This window comes from Triticum aestivum, chromosome 2A (assembly GCF_018294505.1).
Source record: "Triticum aestivum cultivar Chinese Spring chromosome 2A, IWGSC CS RefSeq v2.1, whole genome shotgun sequence".
Classification (NCBI taxonomy): domain Eukaryota; kingdom Viridiplantae; phylum Streptophyta; class Magnoliopsida; order Poales; family Poaceae; genus Triticum; species Triticum aestivum.
The window spans coordinates 376,636,307-376,645,874 of record NC_057797.1 but is presented as its reverse complement, the minus strand read 5'-3'; positions in this window follow the sequence as shown (position 1 = coordinate 376,645,874).

Sequence of the window (9,568 nt, the reverse complement as noted above, 5' to 3'; positions counted from 1 at the left end):
AACCATCCTCCATCACCAATTTCATGATGCTCACCGCCGTGCGTGAGTAATTGCATCGTAGGCTTGCTGGACGGTGATGGGTTGGATGAGATTTATCATGTAATCGAGTTAGTTTTGTTAGGGTTTGATCCCTAGTATCCACTATGTTCTGAGATTGATGTTGCTATGACTTTGCTATGCTTAATGCTTGTCACTAGGGCCCGAGTGCCATGATTTCAGATCTGAACCTATTATGTTTTCATGAATATATGTGAGTTCTAGATCCTATCTTGCAAGTCTATAGTCACCTACTATGTGTTATGATCCGGCAACCCCGAAGTGACAATAATCGGGACCACTCCCGGTGATGACCATAGTTTGAGGAGTTCATGTATTCACTATGTGTTAATGCTTTGTTCCGGTTCTCTATTAAAAGGAGGCCTTAATATCCCTTAGTTTCCAATAGGACCCCGCTGCCACGGGAGGGTAGGACAAAAGATGTCATGCAAGTTCTTTTCCATAAGCACGTATGACTATTTACGGAATACATGCCTACATTATATTGATGAACTGGAGCTAGTTCTGTGTCACCCTATGTTATGACTGTTACATGATGAACCACATCCGGCATAATTATCCATCATTGATCCGGTGCCTACGAGTTTTCCATATACTGGTTTACGCTTATTTACTTTTCCGTTGCTACTGTTACAATCACTACAAAAATACCAAAAACATTACTTTTGCTGTCTTTACTTTGTTACCGTTACCACCACTATCATATTACTTTGCTACTAAACACTTTGCTGCAGATACTAAGTTTCCAGGTGTGGTTGAATTGACAACTCAGCTGCTAATACTTGAGAATATTCTTTGGCTCCCCTTGTGTCGAATCAACAAATTTGGGTTGAATACTCTACCCTCGAAAACTGTTGCGATCCCCTATACTTGTGGGTTATCAAGACCTTTTTCTGGCGCCGTTGCCGGGGAGCATAGCTCTATTCTTTGAGTCACTTGGGATTTATATCTGCTGGACACTATGAAGAACTTGAAAGACGCTAAGACAAAAATTTATCCCTCAACTACGAGGGGAGGTAAGGAACTGCCATCTAGCTCTGCACTTGATTCACCTTCTGTTATGAGTAAGCTAGCGACACCTAAACCTACTACTGCTATGAATTCTGATATGTCGCATGTTATTGATGATGCCACTTCTGCTATGCATGATACTTATGATGAAACTACTTCTATGCTTGATACTACTGTGCCACTTGGTGAATTTCTAGATGAGCAAATTTCTAAGTCTAGAGAAAGAGAAATTAGTGAACCTGAACACGATGATGTTAGTGATGATGAACCTATGCCTGTTATTCCTGAGGGTTATCTTTTTAATAATGAATCTTATGAAGCTATTCTTGCTTGTCCGGATAAACCTGAACGTAAGAGGTTACTAATTAAGTGGAGTAAGGAATCTTTTAGAGGTAGGATGAGACCCGACCCTGCTTTTGCTACTTCACCTATCTGTGTTCCTGATCAGGATTATTATGATATTACTGTTGATCCAGATATAATTACTTTGGTTGAATCTGATCCTTTTTATGGCTATGAATCTGAAACTGTTGTGGCACATCTTCGTAAGTTAGATGAAATAGCTGCCCTGTTTACTAATAATCTGAGATCGCGCCACTTTTATATACTCAAAATATTTCCGTTCTCATTAAAGGGTGATGCTAAGAAATGGTTTAATTCTCTTGATCCTGCCTGTGTGCAAAGTCCCCAGGATATGATTTATTACTTCTCTGCTAAATATTTCCCTGCTCATAAGAAACAAGCTGCTTTGAGGGAAATATACAATTTTGTGCAAATTGAAGAAGAGAGTCTCCCACAAGCTTGGGGGAGGCTTCTCAAGTTACTTAATGCTTTGCCTGATCATCCTCTTAAGAAACCTGAAATATTTGATATCTTTTATAATGGACTAACTGATGCTTCCAGAGATTACCTGGATAGTTGTGCTGGTTCTCTTTTCAGGGAAAGAACACCGGATGACGCTGAAATTTTATTGAATAATATGTTGGCAAATGAAAATAATTGGGCACCTCCTGAGCCACCTCCCGAGCCAACTCCTGAGCCAGCTCCTGAGCCAATTACTGAGCCTATTCCTAAACCAACTCCGAAGAAGAGAGGTGTTCTATTTCTCAGTCCCGAAGATATGCAAGAGGCAAAGAAATCTATGAAAGAAAAAGGTATTAAAGCTGAAGATGTTAAGAATTTACCTCCTATTGAAGAAATACATGGTCTTAATTTACCGCCTGTTGAAGAAGTATATGATCTCAATTACTTATTTACTGAAGAACCTCCCGATATCCCGACACAGGTAGTAAAGGTAAATTCTCTCTATAGATATGATAAAGTTGAAGTCCCTCCTACTAAAATTGCTAGTCAGTGCTTGGATGAGTTTGATGACTTTATGTTTAAGCAAGATGACTTTAATGCTTATTTTGGTAGACAATTAAAGCAGAATACCTTTATGATTAAACGCTTGAGTGATTATATGGATAATATTAGAGGTGAACTTAAACTTGTTAGCAAACATGCTTCTATGGTTACCACTCAAGTAGAACAAGTACTTAAAGCTCAGAAAGAAATGCTTGATGAAATGAATAGTAAGAAAAATGATTATGCTGTTAGAGTGGCTACTAGAACTGGTAGAATGACTCAGGAACCTTTGTATCCTGAAGGCCACCCTAAGAGAATCGAGCAAGATTCTCAAAGAAATAATATTGATGCACCTAGTTCTTCTAAAAGGAAGAAAAAGAAAAATGATAGAACTGTGCAAACTTCTAGTGAACCTATTGCTGAACCACCTGATAATCCAAATGATATCTCTATGTCTGATGCTGAAACACAATCTGGTAATGAACATGAACCTAGTGAAAATGTTAATGATGATGTTCATGATGCTCAACCTAGTAATGATAATGATGTAGAAGTTGAACCTGCTGTTGATCTTGATAACCCACAATCAAAGAATCAACGTTATGATAAAAGAGACTTCGTTGCTAGGAAACATGGTAAAGAAAGAGAACCATGGGTTCAGAAACCCATGCCTTTTCCTCCGAAACCATCCAAGAAAAAGGATGATGAGGATTTTGAGCGCTTTGCTGAAATGATTAGACCTATCTTTTTGCGTATGCGATTGACTGATGTGCTCAAAACAAATCCTTATGCTAAGTATATGAAGGATATCATTACTAATAAAAGAAAGATACCGGAGGCTGAAATTTCCACCATGCTTGCTAATTACACTTTTAAGGGTGGAATACCAAAGAAACTTGGAGATCCAGGAGTACCTACTATACCATGCTCCATTAAAAGAAATTATGTTAAAACTGCTTTATGTGATCTTGGAGCCGGTGTTAGTGTTATGCCTCTCTCTTTATATCGTAGACTTGACTTGAATAAGTTGACACCTACTGAAATATCTTTGCAAATGGCTGATAAATCAACTGCTATACCTGTCGGTATTTGTGAGGATGTGCCTGTTGTGGTTGCAAACGTTACTATTTTAACGGACTTTGTTATTCTTGATATTCCCGAGGATGATAGTATGTCTATTATTCTTGGAAGACCTTTCCTTAATACTGCAGGGGCTGTTATTGATTGCAACAAAGGCAATGTCACTTTTCATGTTAATGGTAATGAGCATACGGTGCACTTTCCGAGGAAACAACCTCAAGTTTATAGTATCAACTCTATTGGAAAAATTCCATCGATTATATTTGGAGGTTTTGAATTTCCTCTTCCTACTGTCAAAAAGAAATATGATATACTTATTGTTGGGGATGTCCATATCCCCGTTGAGGTAACATAGTGTTATTCGAAATTTCTCCGGTTCCATGATTATCGGAATGAGTTTGTTAACAAGACTTGATCAACCTTGTTAGTGGATTCTTTTTGATGAGCATGAGATGGATGAAACTAGAAGCACAACCTTCTGTACCCTCTTTATATTTTCTGTTCTTTAGTAGAAATAAAGTAAAATAGTATTTTTCTGTCTGTTTCCTGACTTATCCGTGCAATATAAAAATATCCCGAAAATAAAAGTCCTCAGAATGCCATGCCAATTTAATATGATTTTTTCGGGAATATTTAAGGATTTTTAGTGCAAAAATTACCGCGGGGGGGAGCTGCCACCTGGTCACGAGGGTGGAGGGCGCGCCCTACCCCCTGGGCGCGCCCCCTGCCTCGTGGGCCCACGGTGGCCCTCCTCCACTTATTCCTGCACCCATCTTCTTCCTCTGTCTCGCACAAACCCGAAAAACCAACTCAAGCTCGTGTTCCAGCAACTTTTGCTGCGATTTTCGATCTCCTTGCTCAAAGCACCTCTCGCAAAACTGCTTGGGGAGATTGTTCCTTGGTATGTGACTCCTCCATTGGTCCAATTAGTTTTTGTTCTAGTGCTTTATTCATTGCAAATTTGTGCTGCATAGGTGACCATGTTCTTGAGCTTGCATGTCAAATATATATGGTTCCAAGTAGTTCTAATGCTTGATATATGCTCTAGGCACTTGTATGAGTAGTTGCTATCAATCTTATTGAAGTTGGTTCACTTTGTTTGAAGTTACTAAAAATTTCAGATTGTTTCAGAAATAATGAAGAGACTTTTGAGGGGCTCGTCGAGCCGAAGTTCTAAGGAGAAACAAAAGGAAGAAGAACAGAAGCCCAAATTTAATCTGCCTCGTATCGCGGAGGTCCGGCCGTGTGAATGGCCTTCCGATGACTTCTTGAGGAGTGCCGGGATTTATGAAGATTTCTATCTATTGATTGAGAACGCCGGCCTCACCAACTTCCTCCGCGACCAACGTCATCAGTATCTCTTACTCACAAATACTTTTGTGCAGAACTTCTACTTTTTCCCTAAGAAATCACCTCCAACAGTAGAGTTCCATTTATATGATGTTGCTAGGGAGATGACATTAGCTGCATTTTGCGAGGTTTGCAAAATACCTTTCGAGGGTTCTTTAGATGAACCACACCGTAATGAAGTGGAAGCTTATATTGACACTATCACTGTGGGAGAAACCAGGAAGGTTTCTGATGCAAGAATTACTAGCATACATTTCCCTGTTTTACGCTACTTTGCCTTATTTGCTAGTCGTTGCTTGATTGGTCGCGGGAACTGTGGGAACCTTAGTATTCCTGATATTATTATTTTGCTCCATGGTTTATACCGCAATAACTCTGTTAGTATGGGTGGAATTGTTGCTAGACGGTTGAGTATGAACCGTACTAAGGGCCCCATCTTTGGAGGCATTTATGCTTCACGCCTAGCTGAACATTTTGAAATACCTATTAGGCATGAGGAGAAAGAAGAAACAGCGCTGCCCCGTGCTTATTTAGATTATAAGAGTATGGTAGCGCATGATTTTCTTGTTAAGAATCGCGAAAGGGCGCTTAAATATAAATTGTACTTTGATAAACATCACCCTGAGACTATTACTTTGCCTGCTCCCTCTTTGTTTAACTTGTCTGCAGGTACTTACATTGTTCCGTGGGCGGCTGTTCAAGCCTATCGGAATCCTGCACCAGCCTCGGAACCGGAGCCTCCACGAATGTCTGTTTATTCTTGGGATCCTGAGGCGGTTGCCAGCCAGTGGCAGTCAGAGTCCTCTTCATCACATTATGATCCCAACTATTCTTCATCGCAGTACGACCCCAGCTTCACCTACGGATATCAGCCAGGTTATCCCTGGCAATAGACCAACTTAGGCCAAAAGCCTAAGCTTGGGGGAGTACGTATTTCCCACCGACATTACATTCATGTTCACACACTCATTGCTAGATGTCGGTGCTCATACTCTTTCATTGTAATATCCATGCTAGTTTATTTTCCTTTTTCCTGCTTTCTTCTTGTGTGTTTGATAAACCTTAAGAAAAAACAAAAAAATTAGTTAGTCTACTTTCCATGCTTGTAGTAGAATTAAAAAGAAAACCCAAAAATATTTCCCGTCCTTCTTTTGCTTGTTGGGAGCTTTCCCGTGTAAATAGTTTTTATTTTTCTTTTCCTTTCTTTGGGGGTCGAGAAGACTATATTGAAAATGCTTAGTGGCTCTTATATGCAAGATTGTTTATTTAACTTAGAGCCCATATTACTTGTCTTCTCTCTTGAGTTGAATGCTTGCAGATTCCAGCTTAGTCCAATGCACGTGCACTCTTATTATTATACACACCGTTCGGTCGTGCAAGTGAAAGGCAATAATGATGATATATGATGGACTCATTGGGATGAGAAAAGCTGGTATGAACTCGACCTCTCTTGTTTTTGTAAATATGATGATTCATCGTTCCTGATTCAGCTATTATGAAGTAAACATATTTGCAATGACATTTAGAGATTATAGTTGCTTGTGCCATGCTTGATTAGCTATGAGTTATAATGGTTAACCTTGCGTGCCAACATGCTATTGAGATGATTATGATGTGGTATGATAGGATGGTATCCTCCTTTAAATGAATTGAGTGACTCGACTTGGCACATGTTCACGCATGTAGTTGAATCAAATCAACATAGCCTTCATGATATTTATGTTCATGGTGGATTATATCCTACTCATGCTTATATTCGGTGTGAATTAATTTTAATGCATGTTTACGACTGTTGTCGCTCTCTCAGTTGGTCGCTTCCCAGTCTTTTGCTAGCCTTCACCTGTACTAAGCGGGAATACTGCTTGTGCATCCAAACTCCTTAAACCCCAAAGTTGTTCCATATGAGTCCACTATACCTTCCTATATGCGGTATCTACCTGCCGTTCCAAGTAAATTTGTATGTGCCAAACTCCAAACCTTCCAATGAAATTCTGTTTTGTATGCTCGAGCAGCTCATGTGCAACTATGGCTGCCTATATCTTCCATGCTAGGTGGGTTATTCTCAAGAGGAGTGGACTCCGCTCCTCATTCACGAGAAAGGGCCGGTAACCGGGATGCCCAGTCCCATGATCCAAAAAGATCAAAGCAAATCAAAATAATTAAACAAAACTCCCCCTGGGACCCGTTGAATGTTGGAGGCACTCGTTGTTTCGAGCAAGCCATGGATTGATGCTTGTGGAGGAGGGGGAGTATAAACCTTTACCATTCTGTTTGGGAACTGCCTATAATGCATGTAGTATGGAAGATACAGCCATCTCATAGTTGTTACGTTGATAGTGAAAGTATGCCGCTCAAAATAATATTTATCTCTATTTCAAAAATCGAGCTCTGGCACCTCTACAAATCCCTGCTTCCCTCTGCGAAGGGCCTATCTATTTACTTTTATGTTGAGTCATCACCCTTCTTATTAAAAAGCACCCGCTGGAGAGCACACTGTCGTTTGCATTCATTATGATTGGTTTATATTGGGTATGACTTGACTGGATCTCTTTTACCATGAATTACAATGTTTAGTCATTCCTTGATCTTTAAAGGTGCTCTGCATTTATGTTTTGCGGTCTCAGAAAGGGCTAGCGAGATACCATTTTGTTATATCATGTTATGATTATTTTGAGAAAGTGTTGTCATCCGAGTTTTATTATTATGGCTCGCTAGCTGATTATGCTATTGATATGAGTAATTGTGAGACCTACGTGTTATTGTGAGTATGGTTAGTTCATAATAATTGCTGAAACTTGAATGCTGGCTTTTCATGTTTACAACAACAAGAGCAAACAGAGTTTGTAAAAGTTTTTCTTTTTCTCTTTCAGTTTGTCAACTGAATTGCTTGAGGACAAGCAAGGGTTTAAGCTTGGGGGAGTTGATACGTCTCCGTCGTATCTACTTTTCCAAACACTTTTGCCCTTGTTTTGGACTCTAACTTGTATGATTTGAATGGAACTAACCCGGACTGACGCTGTTTTCAGCAGAATTGCCATGGTGTTGTTTTATGTGCAGAAAACAAAAGTTCTCGGAATGACCTGAAACTCCACGGAATATCTTAGAATAAATAATAAAAAATCCTCGCCAAAGATGAAGACCAGGGGGCCCACACCCTGTCCACGAGGGTGGGGGGCGCGCCCCTCCCCCCTGGGCGCGCCCCCTACCTCGTGGGCCCCCTGGTGGCCCTCCGACGCCAACTCCAACTCCATATATTGGCTTTCGAGGAGAAAAAAATCAGAGAGAAAGTTTCATCGCGTTTTACGATACGGAGCCGCCGCCAAGCCCTAATCTCTCTCGGGAGGGCTGATCTGGAGTCCGTTCGGGGCTCCGGAGAGGGGGATTCGTCGCCGTCGTCATCATCAACCATCCTCCATCACCAATTTCATGATGCTCACCGCCGTGCGTGAGTAATTGCATCGTAGGCTTGCTGGACGGTGATGGGTTGGATGAGATTTATCATGTAATCGAGTTAGTTTTGTTAGGGTTTGATCCCTAGTATCCACTATGTTCTGAGATTGATGTTGCTATGACTTTGCTATGCTTAATGCTTGTCACTAGGGCCCGAGTGCCATGATTTCAGATCTGAACCTATTATGTTTTCATGAATATATGTGAGTTCTAGATCCTATCTTGCAAGTCTATAGTCACCTACTATGTGTTATGATCCGGCAACCCCGAAGTGACAATAATCGGGACCACTCCCGGTGATGACCATAGTTTGAGGAGTTCATGTATTCACTATGTGTTAATGCTTTGTTCCGGTTCTCTATTAAAAGGAGGCCTTAATATCCCTTAGTTTCCAATAGGACCCCGCTGCCACGGGAGGGTAGGACAAAAGATGGCATGCAAGTTCTTTTCCATAAGCACGTATGACTATTTGTGGAATACATGCCTACATTATATTGATGAACTGGAGCTAGTTCTGTGTCACCCTATGTTATGACTGTTACATGATGAACCACATCCGACATAATTCTCCATCATTGATCCGGTGCCTACGAGTTTTCCATATACTGGTTTACGCTTATTTACTTTTCCGTTGCTACTGTTACAATCACTACAAAAATACCAAAAACATTACTTTTACTGTCTTTACTTTGTTACCATTACCACCACTATCATATTACTTTGCTACTAAACACTTTGCTGCAGATACTAAGTTTCCAGGTGTGGTTGAATTGGCAACTCAGCTGCTAATACTTGAGAATATTATTTGGCTCCCCTTGTGTCGAATCAACAAATTTGGGTTGAATACTCTACCCTCAAAAACTGTTGTGATCCCCTATACTTGTGGGTTATCAAACAACCGAAAGTCACGAAAACTAAGGCCTCCTACGTTTCGGTTCTGTGATTGTGTCCCATGCCTTCCAGTAAGTTTTGAGTTTACTATTTTTTGCTCCCCACTAGAAATTTCTCACTAGCCTTGTGAGATCCTCACACACCGATGCCGGTAGTTTAAACACTCTCATGATATAAGTTGGAATTGCCCGAGACACTGACTCAATCATAGTTTCTTTCGCTGCTTGTGATAGGTTGTCTCCCCATGCCAGAATGCGATGCACAAGCTCTCTTGTAATTTCTGGAATTTGTCATGGTGCATCCTCCTATCTGGCGTCGGAAGTCTGAGGTATTTCCCTTCAAAATCCTGTTGTTGGACTTCAAGGATGTGTCTTACAAGCTC